This window comes from Stegostoma tigrinum, unplaced genomic scaffold (genome assembly GCF_030684315.1).
Source record: "Stegostoma tigrinum isolate sSteTig4 unplaced genomic scaffold, sSteTig4.hap1 scaffold_177, whole genome shotgun sequence".
In the NCBI taxonomy this organism is placed as follows: domain Eukaryota; kingdom Metazoa; phylum Chordata; class Chondrichthyes; order Orectolobiformes; family Stegostomatidae; genus Stegostoma; species Stegostoma tigrinum.
Genome location: NW_026728117.1, coordinates 170,757 through 191,039, shown reverse-complemented (window position 1 = coordinate 191,039; position 20,283 = coordinate 170,757). Strand labels below are relative to the sequence as shown.

At 46.6% G+C, this 20,283-nt stretch overlaps 1 long non-coding RNA gene across 2 annotated transcripts in view; it reads right to left on the bottom strand.

Annotated features, from left to right (window-relative positions):
* The window catches only part of LOC132207843 (uncharacterized), a 127,222-nt gene that overhangs the window by 86,674 nt on the left and 20,265 nt on the right, over positions 1–20,283 (bottom strand). For both annotated transcript variants that reach the window (XR_009443903.1, XR_009443902.1), the window contains one exon: positions 9,800–9,912. This is a non-coding gene — a long non-coding RNA (uncharacterized LOC132207843). The remainder of the gene's footprint in view (positions 1–9,799; positions 9,913–20,283) is intronic.

The window sequence follows — 20,283 nt, the reverse complement described above, 5'->3', positions numbered from 1 at the left end:
GTATCTCACAGACGATGCATTCAATTTCCCACACTCACTGCATCCCATTTCCCTCAGTGACTGCATCCCATTTCCCTCAGTCTTTGCATCCAATTTCCATCAGTCACTGCATCCCATTTCACCTAGTCCCTGCATCCCATTGCACTCAATGATGCATCCCATTGCACTCAGTGACTGCATCGCATTTCACTCAGTCACTGCAACCCATTTCACGCAATCACTGCATCCCATTTCCCTCAGTCACTGCATCCCAATTCCCTCAGGTCACTGCATCCCATGTCCCTAAGTCACTGCATCCCATGTCCCTCAGTCACTGCATCCCATTTCACCCAGTCAGTGCGTCCCTTTTCGGTCAGGCACTGTATCGCATTTCCCTCAGTCACTGCACCCCGAGCCCGCTCGGGCACTGATTCCCTATTAACTCAGAAACTCCTTCCCAGTCCCTCTGTACCTGCAGTTCATGTCACTCTGTCATTGCATCACATTTCCCTCAGTCACGGCATCCAATGTCCCTCAGTCACTGCATCCCACGTCCCTCCGTCACTGCATCCCATGTCCCTCAGTCACTGCATCCCATGTCCCTCAGTCACTGCATCCCATTTCACTCAGTCACTGCATCCCATTTCACTCAGTCACTGCATCTCATTTCACTCAGCCACTGCATCACAGTACACTCAGTTACTGAATCACAGTACACTCAGTGAGTGCAGCATAGAACATAGAACACAGAACAGTACAGCACAGAACAGGCCCTTCAGCCCACAATGTTGTGCCGACCATTGATCCTCATGTATGCACCCTCAAATTTCTGTGACCATATACATGTCCAGCAGTCTCTTAAATGACCCCAATGACCTTGCTCCCACTACTGCTGCTGGCAACGCATTCCATGCTCTCACAACTCTCTGCGTAAAGAACCTGCCTCTGACATCCCCTCTATACTTTCCACCAACCAGCTTAAAACTATGACCTCTCGTGCTAGCCATTTCTACCCTGGGAAATAGTCTCTGGCTATCAACTCTATCTATGCCTCTCATTATCTTGTATGCATATTTCACTCAGTGACGGAATCACATTTCACTCAGTCACTGCGTCCCATTTCACGCAGTCATTGGATCCCATTTCACGCAGTCATTGGATCCCATTTCACGCAGTCACTGCATCGCATTTCACGCAGTCACTGCATCGCATTTCACGCAGTCACTGCATCCCATTTCACGCAGTCACTGCATCCCATTTCACGCAGTCACTGCATCCCATTTCACTCAGTCACTGCATCCCATTTCACTCAGTCACTGCATCCCATTTCACTCAGTCACTGCATCACATTTCACTCAGTCACTGCATCACATTTCACTCAGCCACTGCATCACATTTCACTCAGCCACTGCATCACATTTCACTCAGCCACTGCATCACATTTCACTCAGCCACTGCATCACATTTCACTCAGTCACTGCATCCCATTTACTCAATCACTGCATCTCATTCACCTCAGTCACTGCATCACATTTCCATCAGTCACTGTTTCCCGTATCTCACAGACGATGCATTCAATTTCCCACACTCACTGCATCCCATTTCCCTCAGTGACTGCATCCCATTTCCCTCAGTCTTTGCATCCAATTTCCATCAGTCACTGCATCCCATTTCACCTCGTCCCTGCATCCCATTGCACTCAGTGACTGCATCGCATTTCACTCAGTCACTGCATCCCAATTCCCTCAGGTCACTGCATCCCATGTCCGTGTGTCACTGCATCCCATGTCCGTGTGTCACTGCATCCCATGTCCGTGTGTCACTGCATCCCATGTCCGTGTGTCACTGCATCCCATTTCACCCAGTCAGTGCGTCCCTTTTCGGTCAGGCACTGTATCCCATTTCCCTCAGTCACTGCACCCCATGCCCGCTCGGGCACTGATTCCCTATTAACTCAGAAACTCCTTCCCAGTCCCTCTGTCACTGCAGCTCATGTCACTCTGTCACTGCATCCCATTCCCCTCAGTCACGGCATCCAATGTCCCTCCGTCACTGCATCCCACGTCCCTCCGTCACTGCATCCCATGTCCCTCAGTCACTGCATCCCATGTCCCTCAGTCACTGCATCCCATTTCACTCAGTCACTGCATCTCATTTCACTCAGTCACTGCATCCCATTTCACTCAGCCACTGCATCCCATTTCACTCAGCCACTGCATCCCATTTCACTCAGTGACTGCATCACAGTACACTCAGTTACTGAATCACAGTACACTCAGTGAGTGCAACATATTTCACTCAGTGACAGAATCACATTTCACTCAGTCACTGCGTCCCATTTCACGCAGTCATTGGATTCCATTTCACGCAGTCACTGCATCGCATTTCACGCAGTCATTCCATCCCATTTCACGCAGTCACTGCATCCCATTTCACTCAGTCACTGCATCCCAATTCACTCAGTCACTGCAGCTCCTTCAACACAGTCCCAGCATCCCATTTCCATCAGTCACTGGTTCCCATATCTCCCAGACACTGCATTCAATTTCCAACACTCACTGTATCCCATTTCCCATAGACTCAGCGTCTCCTTTCCCACAGTCTCTGCATCTCATTTCACTCAGTGATTGCATCCTACTTCCCAAAAATACTGCATCCCATTTCGCTCAGTCACTGCATCTCATTTCACTCGGTCACTGCACCCCATTTCCCTCAGTCACTGCATCCCATTTCCCACATTCACTGCATCTCCTTTCCCTCAGTCAATGCGTCACATTCCAGTGAGTCACTGCATCCCATTCCACAGTGTCACAGCATCCCATTTCACTCAGTGACTGCACCCCATTTCCCTCAGTCACTGCATCCCATTTCCCACATTCACTGCATCTCCTTTCCCTCAGTCAATGCGTCACATTCCAGTGAGTCACTGCATCCCATTCCACAGTGTCACAGCATCCCATTTCACTCAGTGACTGCAACCCATTACCCTCAGTCACTGCATCCCATTTCCATCAGTCACTGCGTCCCATTCATCTCAGTCACTGAATCCCATTTCCCTCATTCACTGCATCCCATTTCCATCAGTCACTGCATCCCATTTATCTCAGTCACTGAATCCCATTTCCATCAGTCACTGCATCCCATTCCCCACAGTCACTGCATCCCATTCCCCACAGTCACTGCATCCCATTCCCCACAGACACGGCATCCCATTCACTTGAGTCACTGCATCCCATTTCAAACAGACACTGCATCCCATTTCACACAGCCACTGCATCCCATTTCACTCAATGCTTCACTTTACACTCAGTCAGGGCATCCCATTTCCATCTGTCACTGCGTCCCATTTCCTCAGTCACTGCATCTCCTTTCCACAGTCACGGCAATCCAATTTCACTCAGTCACTGCATCCCATTGCCATCAGTCACTGCATCCCATTGCCTCAGTCACTGCATCCCATTGCCTCAGTCACTGCATCCCATTGCCTCAGTCACTGCATCCCATTGCCTCAGTCACTGCATCCCATTGCCTCAGTCACTGCATCCCATTGCCTCAGTCACTGCATCCCATTGCCTCAGTCACTGCATCCCATTGCCTCAGTCACTGCATCCCATTGCCTCAGTCACTGCATCCCATTGTCCTCATTCACTGCATCCCATTGTCCTCATTCACTGCATCCCATTGTCCTCATTCACTGCATCCCATTGTCCTCATTCACTGCATCCCATTGTCCTCATTCACTGCATCCATTTTCACTCAGTCACTGTATCCCATTACCCTCAGTCACTGCATCCCATTTCACTCAGTCACTGCATCCCATCACCCTCAGTCACTGCATCCCATCACCCTCAGTCACTGCATCCCATTACCCTCAGTCACTGCATCCCATTACCCTCAGTCACTGCATCCCATTACCCTCAGTCACTGCATCCCATTACCTTCAGTCGCAGGATCCCATTTCCAACAGACACTGCATCCCATTTCCGTCAGTCACTGCATTCCATTTCCGTCAGTCACTGCATTCCATTTCCATCAGTCACTGCATCCCAGTTCACTCAGTCTCGGCATCTCATTTCACTCAGTCACTGCATCCCATTTCCCTCAGTCACTGCATCCCATTTCCCTCAGTCACTGCATCCCATTTCCTCAGTCACTGCATCTCCTTTCCACAGTCACGGCAATCCCATTTCACTCAGTCACTGCATCCCATTTCACTCAGTCACTGTATCCCATTTCACAGAGTCACTGCATCTCCTTTCCATCAGTCACTGCGTCCCATTTCACTTCGTCACTGCGTCCCATTTCCATCAATCACTGCATCCCATTTCCCTCAGTCACTGCATCCTATTACCCTCAGTCACTGCATCCCACGTCACTCAGTCACTGCATCCCACTTCACTAAGTCACTGCATTCCACTTCACTCAGTCACTGCATCCCATTTCACTCAGTCACTGCATCCCATGAACCTCAGTCGCAGGATCCCATTTCACACAGACACTGCATCCCATTTCCGTCAGTCACTGCATCCCATTGCCCTCAGTCACTTCATACCATTTCCCTCAGTCACTTCATACCATTTCACTCAGTCAATGTATCTCTTTTCACTCAGTCACTGCATCCCATTTCCATCAGTTACTGCATCCCATTTCACTCAGTCACTGCACCCCAAGCCCCCTCGGGCACTGCATCCCTATTAACTCAGTCACTCCTTCCCAGTACCTCAGTCACTGCATCCCATGTCCCACAGTAACTGCATCACATTTCTATCTGGCACTGCAGCGCATGTCACTCTGTCAGTGCATCCAATTTCCATCAGTCACTGCATCTCATTTCACTCATTAACTGCATCCCATTTCACTCAGACAGTGCATCCCATCTCACTCAGTCACTTCATCCCATTTCCGTAAGTCACAAGATCCGATGTCCCTCAGTCACTGCATCCCATTTCACTCAGTCAGTGCGTCGCTTTTCGGTCAGGCACTGTATCCCACTTCCCTCAGTCACTGCAACCCAAGCCCGCTCGGGCACTGATTCCCTATTAACTCAGTCACTCCTTCCCAGTCCCTCTGTCACTGCATCCCATGTCCCTCGGTCACTGCATCGCATGTCCCTCGGTCACTGCATCCCATGTCCCTCAGTCACTGCATCCCATGTCCCTCAGTCACTGCATCCCATGTCCCTCAGTCACTGCATCCCATGTCCCTCAGTCACTGCATCCCATGTCCCTCAGTCACTGCATCCCATGTCCCTCAGTCACTGCATCCCATGTCCCTCAGTCACTGCATCCCATGTCCCTCAGTCACTGCATCCCATGTCCCTCAGTCACTGCATCTCATTTCACTCAGTCACTGCATCCCATTCCACTCAGCCACTGCATCACAGTGACTGAATCACAGTTCACTCAGTGACTGAATCACAGTTCACTCAGTGACTGAATCACAGTTCACTCAGTGACTGAATCACAGTTCACTCAGTGACTGAATCACAGTTCACTCAGTGACTGAATCACAGTTCACTCAGTCACTGCATCCCATTGTCCTCAGTCACTGCATCCCATTTCCATCAGTCACTGCATCCCATTTCCCACAGTCACTGCATCGCCGTTCTTCAATCACTGCATGCCATTTCACTCAGTCTCTGCATCCCATTTCACCTCAGTCACTGCATCCCATTACCATCAGTCACTACATCCCATTACCCTCAGTCACTGCATCCCAGTACGCTCAGTCACTGCATCCCATTTCCCTCAGTCACTGCATCCCATTTCCCTCAGACACTGCATCCCATTTCCCTCAGACACTGCATCTGATTTCCATCAGTCACTGCATCCCATTTCCCTCAGTCATTGCATCCAATTTCCCACATTCACTGCATCTCCTCTCCCTCATTCACTGCATCCCATTAACCACAGTCACTGCATCGCGTTACCCTCAGTCACTGCATCACATTACCCTCAGTCAGAGCATCCCATTTCCCACATTCACTGCATCTCCTTTCCCTCAGTCAATGCGTCAAATTCCACTGAGTCACTGCATCCCATTTCACTCAGTGACTGCAACCCATTACCCTCAGTCACTGCATCCCATTTCCATCAGTCACTGCGTCCTATTCATCTCAGTCACTGAATCCCATTTCCCTCATTCACTGCATCCCATTTCCATCAGTCACTGCATCCCATTTATCTCAGTCACTGAATCCCATTACCCTCAGTCACTGCATCCCATTACCTTCAGACGCAGGATCCCATTTCCAACAGACACTGCATTCCATTTCCGTCAGTGACTGCTTCCCATTTCCATCAGTCACTGCATACCATTTCCATCAGTCACTGCATCCCAGTTCACTCAGTCTCGGCATCCCATTTCGCTCAGTCACTGCAACCCACTTCCCTCAGTCACTGCATCCCATTCCCCACAGTCACTGAATCCCATTAGCCTCAGTCACTGCATCCCATTACCTTCAGTCGCAGGATCCCATTTCCAACAGACACTGCATTCCATTTCCGTCAGTCACTGCATCCCATTTCCCTCAGTCACTGCATACCATTTCCATCAGTCACTGCATCCCAGTTCACTCAGTCTCGGCATCTCATTTCCCTCAGTCACTGCATCCCATTTCCCTCAGTCACTGCAACCCATTTCCCTCAGTCACTGCAACCCATTTCACAGAGTCACTGCAACCCATTTCACAGAGTCACTGCATCTCCTTTCCATCAGTCACTGCGTCCCATTTCACTTAGTCACTGCGTCCCATTTCCATCAATCACTGCATCCCATTTCCCAGTCACTGCATCCCATTACCATCAGTCACTACATCCCATTACCCTCAGTCACTGCATCACACTACGCTCAGTCACAGCATCCCATTTCCCTCAGACACTGCATCCCATTCCCATCAGTCACTGCATCCCATTTCCATCAGTCACTGCATCCCATTTCCATCAGTCACTGCATCCCATTTCCATCAGTCACTGCATCCCATTTGACACAGTCACTGCAGCCCACTTCACGCAGTCACTGCATCCCATTTAAGAGTCACTGCATCCCAAAACCGTCAGTCACAGCATCCCATTTCTCTCAGTCACAGCATGCCATTTCCCACAGTCACTGCATCTCCTTTCCCTCAGTCACTGCATCCCATTAACCTCAGTCACAGCATCCCATTAACCTCAGTCACAGCATCCCATTTCACTCAGTCACAGCATCCCAATTCACTCAGTCACAGCATCCCATTTCACTCAGTCACTGCATCCCATTCGCCACAGTCACCGCATCCCATTTCCCAAATACACGGAATCACCTTTCCCTCAGTCACTGCCTCCCATTACCCTCAGTCACAGCATCCCATTTCACCCAGTCACAGCATCCCATCTCCATGAGTCACTGCATCCCAGTTCACACATTCACTGCCGCCCATTTCACTCAGTCACTGCATCCCATTTCACTCAGACACTGCAACCCATTTCCCACAGTCACTGGATCCCATTTCCCTCAGTCACTGCATCCCATTAGACATAGTCATAGCATCCCAGTTTACTCAGTCACTGCAACCCAGTTCAATCAGTCTCGGCATCCCATTCCCCTCAGTCACTGCATTCCATTACCCTCAGACACAGCATGCCATTTCCCACAGTCACTGCATCTCCTTTCAATCAGTCAACGCATCCCATTTCCATCAGTCACTGTATCCCATTTCCCTCAGTCACTACAACCCATTTCCCGCAGTCACTACAACCCATTTCCCGCAGTCACTACAACCCATTTCCCGCAGTCACTACAACCCATTTCCCGCAGTCACTACAACCCATTTCCCGCAGTCACTACAACCCATTTCCCGCAGTCACTACAACCCATTTCCCGCAGTCACTACAACCCATTTCCCGCAGTCACTACAACCCATTTCCCGCAGTCACTACAACCCATTTCCCGCAGTCACTACAACCCATTTCCCGCAGTCACTACAACCCATTTCCCGCAGTCACTGCATCCCATTTCACTCAGTCACTGCATCCCATTTCACTCAGTCACTGCATCCCATTTCACTCAGTCACTACAACCCATTTCACTCAGTCACTGTATCCCATTACCCTCAGTCACTGCATCCCAGTTCACACAGTCACTGCATCCAATTTCACTGAGTCACTGAATCCCATTTCACTGAGTCACTGAATCGCATTTGTTGTTCTCACTTGAATGCAATGGTCATGAATCTCCTCCAATGGCTGGTCATGTATTTCCAATGCAAAATTTTACCAAGTTTTGATTTTCAATTTTGATGACGTGTGTTTCCTCTATTCTATAAGATGCTGCAATAAACTCAAATTTGACGAATCATAATTCAACCACCATTACCTACAGAGTTAATTTCATCAAACAGATCCAATTAGAATAGTCATATTCCCAAATCCTGATTCAAGTTTTTCTAATTATGGGCCACGTGGTTAAGAAAAAAGACACTTAGAATCAGAGAGATGTACAGTCGGGAAACAGATCCTTTGGCCCAATTTGTCTATGTTGACCAGATATCCTAAATTAATTTAGTCCCATTTGCCAGCATTTGGCCCATATTCCTCTCAACCCATCCTATTCATATACCCATCCACATGCCTTTTAAACGTACAAGCCTCCACCACTTCCTCTGGCAGCTCACTCCATACATGCACCACTATGAAAAAAATCCGGTCCATTTTAAATCTTCCCTCTCTCATTTTTAACCTATTCCCTCCAGTTTTGGATTCCAGCAACCCGGGGAAAAGATCTTGGCTGTTCGCTCTATCCACGTCCCTCGTAATTGTATAAACTTCTATATGGTCAGCCCTGAACTCCAAAGTTCCAAGAAATAGCTGCCTGTTCAAGCCCACGGTATACCTCCAACCTCCGATGCTCATAACATCCTTGTAGATCTTCTCTGAACCCTTTCAAGTTTACAACATACAACAACACAGCGCAGAACAGGCCCTTCGGCCCTCAATGTTGCACCGACATCCTTCCTCTCGCAAGGAGACCAAAATCGATTGCAGTATTCCAAAAGCAGCCGAGCCAACGTCCTATATGGCTGCTAAGTGATCTCCCAACTCCTATACTCAATGCACTGACCGATAAAGGCGAGCACACCAAATGTGTCCTTCATATCCTTTCTACCGGTGGCTGTACTTAGATGCAACTACGAAACTGCACTCCAGTGTCTCTTTATTAAGCAACACTCCCCACAACCTTGAGTGTAAACGTGCTGCCCTGATTTGCCTTTCCAAAATGTAGCACCTCACATTTGTCTAACCTCAACACCATCTGCCATTCCTCAGTTTATTGGCCCTTGTCAATGTCCCATTGTATTCTGAGGTGACCTTCTTGGCTGGCTACTACACCTTTAATCATTGGGAAACTTACTAACCACACCTTCTATTTTCATGTCCAAATCATTGCATCACTTCAACTCCCCCTCCCACTCCCTGAATGACATGTCCATCCTGGGCTTCTTCCAGTATCACAACCAAACCACCCAGAAACTGGAGGAGCAGCACCTCATATTCTGCCTCGGGAGCTTCCAACTCAATAGCCTCAATGTGGACTTGGCCACCCTCAAAATCTCCCCACCCGCCAGCCTCATCCCAAGACTAGTTCCTCCCCTCATCCCCGCCTCCATGACCTGTCCGCCTTCTCTCCCACCTATCCACTCCTCCCACCTCACTGACCAACTCCCACCACAGCTTGGAATTATTCTTCTTTTCACACTTCATCAGCTCGACGTTATTTCTAAAATCTATTTTGCAATTGTTGGAAAAAGTGAGATAAAGAGAAGTAAAAGAAGTTACATTCTTACCACTCGGGAAATCTCTGAATATTCTTCTGTTGAAAGGCCGCCAAGGAACGATGCAATTCTTTTGTCACAAACGCTGTGAGGGAGACATCTTTTTCGGTTCCACTAACTCCACCCTAAGGAAGAGAAACCCATCTAGTGACTTAAAGCATACTCTATTGTTGCCCAAGGTGGAGAGCTGGATGAACACAGCAGGTCAAGCAGCATCAGAGAAGCAAGAAAGCTGATGTTTCGGGACGAGACCCTACTTCAGAAAATTGGCGCTGGAGAATCTGAGATAACAAGGTGCAGAGCCGAATGATACTGCTTGGCCTGCTGTGTTCATCCAGCTTTACACCTTCTTATCTCAGATTCTCCAGCATCTGCAGTTCCTACTACCTCTATTGTTGCCCTTTCACTTTACTGAACTAATATGAGCCAGTAGTTTTGTTTAGGCTCGTGTAATCTTACGGTTATTGGCCTGTACAAAATCATGAATTAATTTTGATCGACTGACGGGAGGAGAGATGAATCTTACAGAAATTTTTGTTTTCTACCAATTTGCAGAGGGCATCGTGGGCGATTGAAGGACAGTGTTATTATCCTCCAGGTCTGTGGACTGCATCGCTACCAACTTGCCCATTTGCATATACATAAAATATTCATTATGTACCAATGAAACATAATAAACCAATACTGCGTACTAAAAACAACCCTCACATATCAATGGAAATTTAAATATTTATCATAGAGTTTGAAGGATTGAATTCAATGATACAAAGCAAAAACCAGTGAAGATGAGTGCAGTTGGTCAGCACTTTTGCCACTAAGTGGAGGTTGGCAGTTTGAGGCCACCCAGGAACAAGCAAGCTCTGTCTAACTCCAAGGGCAGCACGGTGGCTCAGTGGTTAGCACTGCTGACTCACAGCGCCAGGGACCCAGGTTCGATCCCACCGTTGGACGATTTTCTGTGCGGAGTTTGTACATTCTGCCTATGCCTGCATGGGTTCCTGCTGGGTGCTCTGGTTGCCTCCCACAGTCCAAAGATGTGCAGGCTCGGTGTATGGGCCATGCCAAACTTGCCCATTGTGTTTAGGGATGTGTAGATTAGGTGTGTTAGTCATGGGAAATGTAGGGTTACTGAGGAAAGGGTCGGGGGATGAGTCAGGGTGAGACGCTCTTTGGAGGGTGGCCGTGGAACACTTGGGTCAAAAGGGGCTTGTTTCCACACCGTAGGGATTCTATGATATGGAAGTATCTTTTGAAGTGGACATTCGTGGGTATGCTATAACAGAGACCTTGAAATACTGCACAACAAATATTTGGAACTCGACTGTCAATTCAGACATAGCATCAAAAAAGGTCATGGAAGTTGTCACCGATATAAAGCAGGATTGATGAAAATCCAGCAGGAAATGGTGTCAGAAGGCACTGTATCTTTTATTCATCTCCAGTTATTTTGTCCAAGGCACTGGATGCTGGCAGGATTGAAACATTTAAGAAATGCTTCACAAATCACATATAAGGACCTGCACATCTTTGAACAATGGGAGGAAACTGCAGCACCTGGCGGAAGCCCCTCGCAGATGCGGGGAGGACGTGTCAATTCCACACAGATAGTTACCCAAGACTGGAATCTCAATTGGCTCCCCAGTGCATGAGCAGCTCTAACCACTGAGCAACTACCTTGCCCAGAAGGAGTTTTATAAGCGCATACATTATTTCCATTGAGACAGATCCAATCCTCTATGTCCAATCAAAATAACATATTGTAGATATCATGACAACAATCATAAATGATTTTGAACAAGTAAATCAAAAAACTTGAAATAGTTTCCAAGCCTAAATACTAGATATGTTGCAGTTAAGATGAAAAGTGCAACAATGAGTTCATCACGACAATTTCTTGTAGGGCTCTGCCTGTGCAGGCTATGACAAGAAAACCGGTCGAATCATCTAAGAAGTCCAGTGAAGTCTTCCTGATATCGGATATGACTAACTGCTCTTTCCCAGGGTTCATTTGTCAAGACGATTCCCATTTGGCAGCAGTCAGTGTTGTTAACTGCACATCTCACCTTATTACTATACAGCTTCCTATCCTACTACCCGTTGTGAGGAGATTAGATTCTAAGAACTTACGACATGGAAGTCAGAGCTCACTCCTTGCTTCTCCTGCCTGGGTGGAGTTGGAAGCCAAAGCTACCTACAGAGGGTCCTGAAAGGAGACTCCTAAGGATCTTGTTATTTCTCCCACAGTGAAATGCCTACTGGCACTGCACTGTAGGGAGGTGCACCTGCAGTGAGCTCAAAATCCCTAACAGTTTGCTCTAGGTGCTGAGGCCAAATGATTAACGTGATGGATTGCAGGTCAATTCACATATCTGGCATACTGTGAAACAGCTGGACCTGCCTATCCATGGTAGCTGCCATTCTGTCACTGGATACAGCCAGATGATTATATCCTTCAGTCCCCAGAGTACCAACTACACTTTTGCAGCTTCTGGGCTATGAGGGCCTTCATCTTGGACAGCCTATAATTTCTCAGGGTATGGTTCATGGGCACCTGTTGAATGGCTTCCCCATGTCTACAGATGCTGCCATTTGACAATGGCCAACTTCTCAGACCAGCATGGTACATCTCTGATCCACTTACAGGACACTTCAAAATTGCACTACAGAACACAATGACAACTATCATTTTACTGCTGTTATTTGATACAGGAAAAGCCACCAAGTCGTCAGACCAGGCCTGGGTGCAGCTCAAGTGTGTTCATTTGCTTTTTTAGCACTCACTCAGTGTTGCAGCATCCCTGCTTTGCTTCTTAGTGCATATTGAAAGACAAGCATCTGGTCTTGCTGGTGAGCTGCCCTTATTTGGGGGGCAGCACGATGGCTCAGTGGTTAGCACTGCAGCCTCACAGCACCAGGGACCCAGGTTCAATTCCAGCCCTGGGCGACTGTCTGTGTGGAGTTTGCACATTCCCCCCGTGTCTGCGTGGGTCTCCTCCAGGCGCTCCAGCCTCCTCCCACAGTCCAAAGATGCGCAGGCTAGGTGGATTGGCCATGCCAAATTGCCCATAGTGTTCATGGGTGTGTGGGTTATTGGGGGATGGATCTGGGCGGGATTCTTCAAGGGCAGTGTGGACTTGTTGGGCCGAAGGGCCTGTTTCCACACTGTAGGTAATCTAACCTATTCAAGGAGGAAAACAATTTTGCTATATAACGCACACTGTATCCTACATCAAATTCTCACCTGCACCACATGCCAGCAGCTTTTACACAGTAAACGCAATGGCTGTACCACAAGTAAATGGCCATATCTCAAAGTCTAAGAGGCGTAGTCCTTACTGATGCCCGTGGAGGCATTCCATAGGCAGGGGGCCCCAGCATAGTCATCAAGATCAGTCTCCTAGATCAGTGCATGTGCTTGGCCATAGTTGGCGTCACTATCTTGGTGTCATTATCTAACTAAAAAGTTTAAAAAAAAACTGACATGCAGGATTGCAGAAACACCAGGCTTTGGGTGTGGTGATGGTGCCATTGATTTTGTAGTCAAAATCCTGGAATTTTCTTCGAAATGACATTGTGGGTCAACCTACGGTCCATGTTCTGCAGCGGTTCAAGGCAACAACTCACCACCACCTTCAAGGTCAACTAGGCAATAAATGCTGGTCACCAACACCCATGTTCTACAAGTGAATAATAAACACTGCTACAGGAGGCAACTTCCATATCTGCGATCGTGGTGCTAAAACGGGCGCCTCTATATAGCTGACATAATATACACAACCCTCTGCTTCAGTTAACCAAGTTATGTACCCTAACTCAAAACAGTGAACAAATGACTTTTTTCCCCCCAGCAGATGCCACTGTTGTTGGAGACTATTGATTACGCAAAAATTGACATTAACTGCAACATCAATGCAGCTGGATAATCTGGAAGAGCGCAATGCCAGATCCAGTGCCCTGAAATTAATTGCAAAAGATGCTAAATTCCACATTTTCTTCAGCAAGTCTGCAGTTGGAGTGCTGTCCTGATATACCTGGTTGAGGCCAGATGGGTGGTTCAGCAAGCCTGCAGATAGAGAGCTGAACGGATACAACTGGACAAGGCCAGATGGGTTGGTATTTTCTAGTTTGTAACTTTCACTGATGTGATTGCCAACTTCTTCTCTGACCACCGTCTCCTAATGGCTTGTTGTCAGGTACAAGACAGCCAGAGTGTTATTGGGGCTCATAGACCTATGCAATAAATTGTCGATACCAAAAACCACAGGGAAACGTGAAGAAATCGCAAGGATTGGAGAACAAAAATTGGTGGTATAATGAATAGTGAAGGAGATTATAATGAGAGATCTTAGAACATAGAACAGTACAGCACAGAACAGGCCCTTCAGCCCACAATGTTGTGCCGACCAATTGATCAATTGAATTGTTGGGCTGAGGAGTGCCACATGGAGTTTAATTTAGATAAATGTGAGGTTTTGCATTTGGTAAGACAAACAATGGCAGGACTTATACAATTAATGGTAGGGCCCTGGGTAGTGTGGTTAAACACTAGGGGTTCAGTACAAAATTCTCACAAGTAGACATGGTGGTTAAGAAAGCATTTAGCACACTTGCTTTCATTGTTCAAATCTTTGAGTACAGGAGTTGGGACGTCACATTAAAGTTGTATAGGACATTGGCGAGGCCTTTTCTCAACTACTATGTGCAGTTCTGATCACCCTTTTATTAGAACATTATTATTAAGCTGGAGGGGATTCAGGAAAGATTTACCAGGATGTTGCCAGGAATGGAGGATTTGAATTATAAAAATAGACTAAAAAGGCTGGGACTTTATTCACTGGCTTGAAAAACCATGAGGGACATAGTTAAGGTGGAAAAGCAAAGGTCTTTTGACTAGGGTGGAGGTCAAAGCTACGGTGCATATTTTTAAGGTGATAGGAGAAAAATTTAAAAAAGGACACGAGGGGCAACTTCCTTGCTTTGTTTTAAACATAGTGGCTCACGTGGAATGAACTTCCAGAGAAAGTTGTAGATGCAGGTACAGTTACGACATTCAAAAGACATTTGGATAACTGCATCATTAGAAAAAGTTTGGAGGAAAATGGACCAAACACAGGCAGGTGGGGCTAATTTATTTTGGAAATATGGTTGGTTGGACCAAAGAGTCTGTTCCCACTCTGTATGCCTCTACGACTCTATCTAATGTTAGCAAATGATCATCCTGCTCTTTTACCATTACGGTACCATCCCTACCTCTGAGTCCATGGTTATTACACAAACATCTAGGACAAAGACTTTGACTGATAACACCATATTTAATGATCTCAGTAATAAAGGTAGTGCTAAGCTACCAAAAGACCCAAATTATTTTCATTTGAGGTCAAAATGAAATGGTCCACTCCGATAAATCCAGTTCGATGTTTACACATTGTTATAGAAGACATAAGCAAACAGACCAGGCCCAACACGACACCACCCAAGGCCCCTCCACAACCACCCACCCAGCCACACAGCATCTGCCCACACAGACAATGCCACCAGCACCTCCACCCCAAGCCCCCCACCTGCAAGCACACTGTCAACTACATAGACACTGACAATCATACCATGATGAATTTGGGAGACCAGACCCCCCAACCTCCGACCCAAGGAAAACCTCAATGCTGCGAGACAAAAACTCCCAAAAGCCGACCGGAGCAGCTGTTCGCAAATCAATGGGCGTCTGATAAGAGGGAGGTTTGCAAAAGTGCAAAAGCAAAAGTTCAGAGTCATTATGTTCCTGTTAGAGTAAAAGGTAAGCCTGGTAGAGAACCAGGGATGAATAAAGGTACTAAGGTTCTAGTCAAGAATAAAGAATCACAGCAGATATAAACAACTGGGTTCAAGTGAGTCTCTTGAACAGTAAAGAGTGTAACAGCATTCCTGAGCAGGAGATCAGGAATGCAAAGAGAGGACATCAGATAGCCTTGACAAATAAGGTTAGGGACAAACCATAGAATTTTACAAGTACATTAAGAGCAAGAAAACAACTAGAGAGACAGCAGGTCCCCTTAAAAGACAAAGAGGTTGTCTTTGTATTAAACCTCAGGAGATGGGAGATATTAAATAAATATTTAGCATCAGTTTTTACTGCAGAGAAAGAAATGGAGGTCAGAGAACTTAGAGAAATAAATACCAATGTTTTGAAAACCGTTCACATTGTTATAACATTAATTTGCGAACAGCCACTCCAATCAACCTCCGAAAGTCCCCGTCCCGCAGCACCAAAATCCTCCTTACTTGAGTCAAAAGCTGGAAAGTCCGGCCCCCCAAACCCACCATGGCAGGACCGTTAACTACATAGACACTGACAATGTGCCCACAAATGGAAAGCTCAGAATGGAGGCGCCGGCACCACCATCCGCATGAACAGATGCTCCACGGCTGAATGGGTGGCCACGGAAGGGCCCCGAGCAATGCCACGCCGGGCCCGCTCTGCCCACCCATGTCCTCTATAACAATAGTGCTAGAGGCCTTAGAAAATATCGGGGTGGATAAATCCACAGGACTTTGTGGGTAGATAGGGAAGAAACTGGGGGTGGGGGGGGTGGCTTGCAGAAATACTTGTATCATCTATGAACGTAAATAAGGTGCCAAATAACTGGACAATGGTTAATGTTGCACCTTTAAGAAGGGATGTGAGGAGAAGCCTGGGAACTGCAAACCTGTGCATCTGACTGTGGTGGTGGATAAGTTGTTAGAAGTGATTTGCAAAGATAGGATTTAGTGCATTGAGAGGCAAGGAATGATTGGAGATAGTCAGCACGGTTTTCTACAATGGAAATAGCATCCAACAAACTTCACTGAGTTTTTTTTTGAGTAAGCAAGATGATTGACAAAGGCAGAATGGCAGACATCATATGGGAGTTGGGACGTTATAGACATTGTTGTTGAGGCCTTTTCTGGAGTAATGTGTCCAGTTCCAGTCATGCTGTTATAGGAAGGATATCATTAAGCCGGAGGAAGTTCAAAGAGATTTAACAGGATGTTGCCAAGAATTGGGGGGGGGGGAAGAGAGAGAGAGAGAGAGAGAGAGAGAGAAGAGAAAGAATCTGGGGTTATAAGGAGAGGCTGGATAATCAGGAATTTTTGGGAGCACAAGGGGTTGAGAGGTGACCTTATAAAAGTTTATAAAATAATGAGAGGTGTAGATAAAGTGAATAAGAGATGTCGTTTCCCTATGGGGGGGGTTTTCAAGACTAGGGGGCATATTTTTCACAGGAGAGGAGAGAGGTTTGAAAAAGGCTCAAGAAGCATTTTTTAAAAATTTTATAGACACAGTGGCTCATGTATGGAATGAATTTCCAGAGGAGGTGGAGCATGTGGCTACAGTTACAATGTTTCAAAGACATTTAGATAAGTACATGAATAAGAAATTTTGGAACACTATGGGCCAAGTGCAGGCAGCTGGGACTAGTTCAGTTTGGGATTATGTTAAGCATGGACTGAACGGTCTGTTTCTGAGCTGTATGACTCAATAACAACCTTGGAGAAAAATGGAGGCTAGATATGGGGTATTTATGGCAAGAAGTCTGTGGACTTGCTGAAAGTAGAAGCAGGAGAGAGAATGTACAAAGAAATAGTTGGTGAATTGGGGCTACTTTTATTACCCAGGATGATCCAAGTAACAGCTGGTCTCGATAGAAAAAACTAGAACGTATGGGCACTTGGTCCTGCCAGATCTGATGATGAAAGGGTAAATCAGACATGCATCGGATATTCTGATTTGCATTCTTTAGACCTGAGGGGGCAAAGATGGGTACCATGCCAGGGAGATGTTAAGAACAAAGAAAAGTGCTCAGGATAAAGACATCAAAAATGTGTAAAATGCGCATCTGAGGAAGCATTATGATGAGTGAAATACCAAAACTCAAGGCATTTGGAGGTTTGAAATGCAGCCATAAAATAATTTGGGGTTCCATGGACAGGCACAGAAGGAAGATCTTTCTGTCCTCTATTTCGCACAAAATTCAGCACTTCAACCTTTATAGCACAGCAGGAAATCATTTTACATTTCTTTATGCAAAGCACAAAAAAGAGACACTGGAAAAGATTGTGGTGTGGGTTCAAAATATAGCAATCTGCTCAACGAAACCTATTTCCATTTGTGTGCCAATTAGAACCAGAAACACAGCCAGTAATGAAGTACATATAAAAGGGGAGAGATGCCTAAAAACAAAATACATGAATAAACTGAAGGTTATTCTTACTTTGATTCTTCAAATTAAAGTTACTTCATATGCACAGGCTTACAACACAAATAGATAGGCATTCTGTGGTCAAAAACAAGGCTCTTGAATGGCATGTTGCCTCCCAGGTGCACAGGTCAGGGATGTCTCACATCGACTGCAGGACATTCTGAAGGGGGAGGGTGAATGGCCAGCTGTCATAGCGCACATAAGCACCAATGATGTACGAAAAAAAAAAAATGGGTTGACACCCTACAAGCAGAATTTAGGGAGTTAGAAGCTAAGTTAAAAAGTAGGACTGCAGAGGTAGCAATCTCAAGCTTGCTACCAGTGCCACGTGCCAGTCAGAGTAGAAATGAAAGAATAAGTAGGATAAATGAGCAGCTTGACAGATGGTGCAGGAGGGAGGGGTTCAGATTTTTGGGACAGGTTCTGGGAGCGGTGGGACTATTACAAAATCGGACTGTCTACACCTGGGCAGGACTGGAACCAATGTCCTAGGCGGTGCTTTTGCTAATGCTGTTAGGGAGGGTTTAAACTAAATGTGGCAGGGGGATGGGAACCAAATGAGAAGGTTAGTGGACAGTACGGAGGTAGTAACTAAAGCCGGTAAGGAACTAAATAATGAAATCAGTATGACTAACGGGAAGAGTAGGCAGAGAGCAGATGATGAACACAAAAGGGTCAGGTGGTCTGAGGTGCATTTGTTTTAACATGCAAGTGTAGTAGGTAAAGTAGATTAATTTAGGGTTTGGATTAGTACCTGGGAGTATGTTATTGCTATTACTGAGACTTGGTTGAGGGAAAGGCAAGACTGGCAGCTAAATATCCCAGGATATAGATGCCTCAGGCAGGACAGACAGAGGGGCAAAAGGGGTGGAGAAGTTGCATTACTGGTCAGAGAGGATATCACAGCTGTGCTGAAGGAGGGCACTGCGGAGGACTCAAGCAGTGAGGCAATATGGGCAGTGCTCAGAAATAGGAAGGGTGTGGTAACAATGTTGGGGCTGTACTACAGGCCTCCTAACAGCGTTCGTGAGACAGAGGGACAAATACGTAGACAGACTATGGAAAGATGTAGAAGCAACAGGGTGGCGACGTGAGATTTTAATTTTCCCACATTCACTGGGATTCACTTAATGTTAGGGGTTTAGAAGGAGCAGAATTCGTAAGGAGCATCCAGGAGAGTTTTCTCAAGCAGCATGTAAATAGTCCAAGTCGGGAAGGAGCCATACTGGGCCTGGTGTTGGGGAATAAGCCTGGCCAGGTGGTTGAAGTTTCAGTAGGGGATTACTTTGGGAATAGCGATCACAATTCCATAAGTTTTAGAATACTGATAGACAAAGACGAGAGTGGTCCTAAAGGAAGAGGAAGAGTGCTGAATTGGGGAAAGCCCAACTATAGCAAAATTCAGCAGGTGCTGGGGAATGTGGATTGGGAACAGCTGTTTGAGGGTGGATCCACATTTGATATGTCGGAGACTTTTAAACAGAAATAGATTAGAGTGCAGACAGACATGTCCCTGTGAAAAGGGGGGACAGAAAAGGGGGAGGGAACCAGAAAGGGGGGAGGGGACCAGAAATGGGGGACGAGGGAACCATAGGTGACAGGTGATATTGTGAGACTAGCAATGAGGAAAAAGGAAGGATACTTAAGGTCTAGGCGACTGAAAACAAGACGAAGCTTTGGAAGAATATTGGGTAAGTAGGACCAAGCTGAAACGAGGAATTAAGAGGGCTAAAAGGGGTCATGAACTATCTTTAGCAAACAGGGTTAAGGAAAATCCCAAAGCCTTTTATTCATACATAAGGAGCAAGTGGGTAATGAGAGAAAGGGTTGGCCCACTCAAGGACAAAACAGAGAAAAGTTCAGCGAGGAGTCAGAGAAAATGAGTGAGATTCTTAATGAGTACTTTGCGTCAGTATTCACCGAGAGGGACATGACAGATGTTAAGGTTAGGGATAGATGTTTGATCGCTCTAGGTCATATCGGCATGGACATGAAGGGGAAAAAAAGGAAGTGTTGGGTATTCTAAAAGGCATTAGGGTGGACAAGTCCCCAGGTCCAGATGGTCAAGGCGGCATGCTTTCATTTATCGGACAGGGCAGTGAGTACAAGAGTTGGCGGGTCATGTTACAGTTGTATCGGACTTTGGTTCAACGACATTTGGAATAATTCATACAGCTCTAGTCACCACATTACCAAAAGGATGTGGATGCTTTGGAGAGGGTACAGAGGGGGCTCACCAGGATAATGCCTGGTATGGAGGGC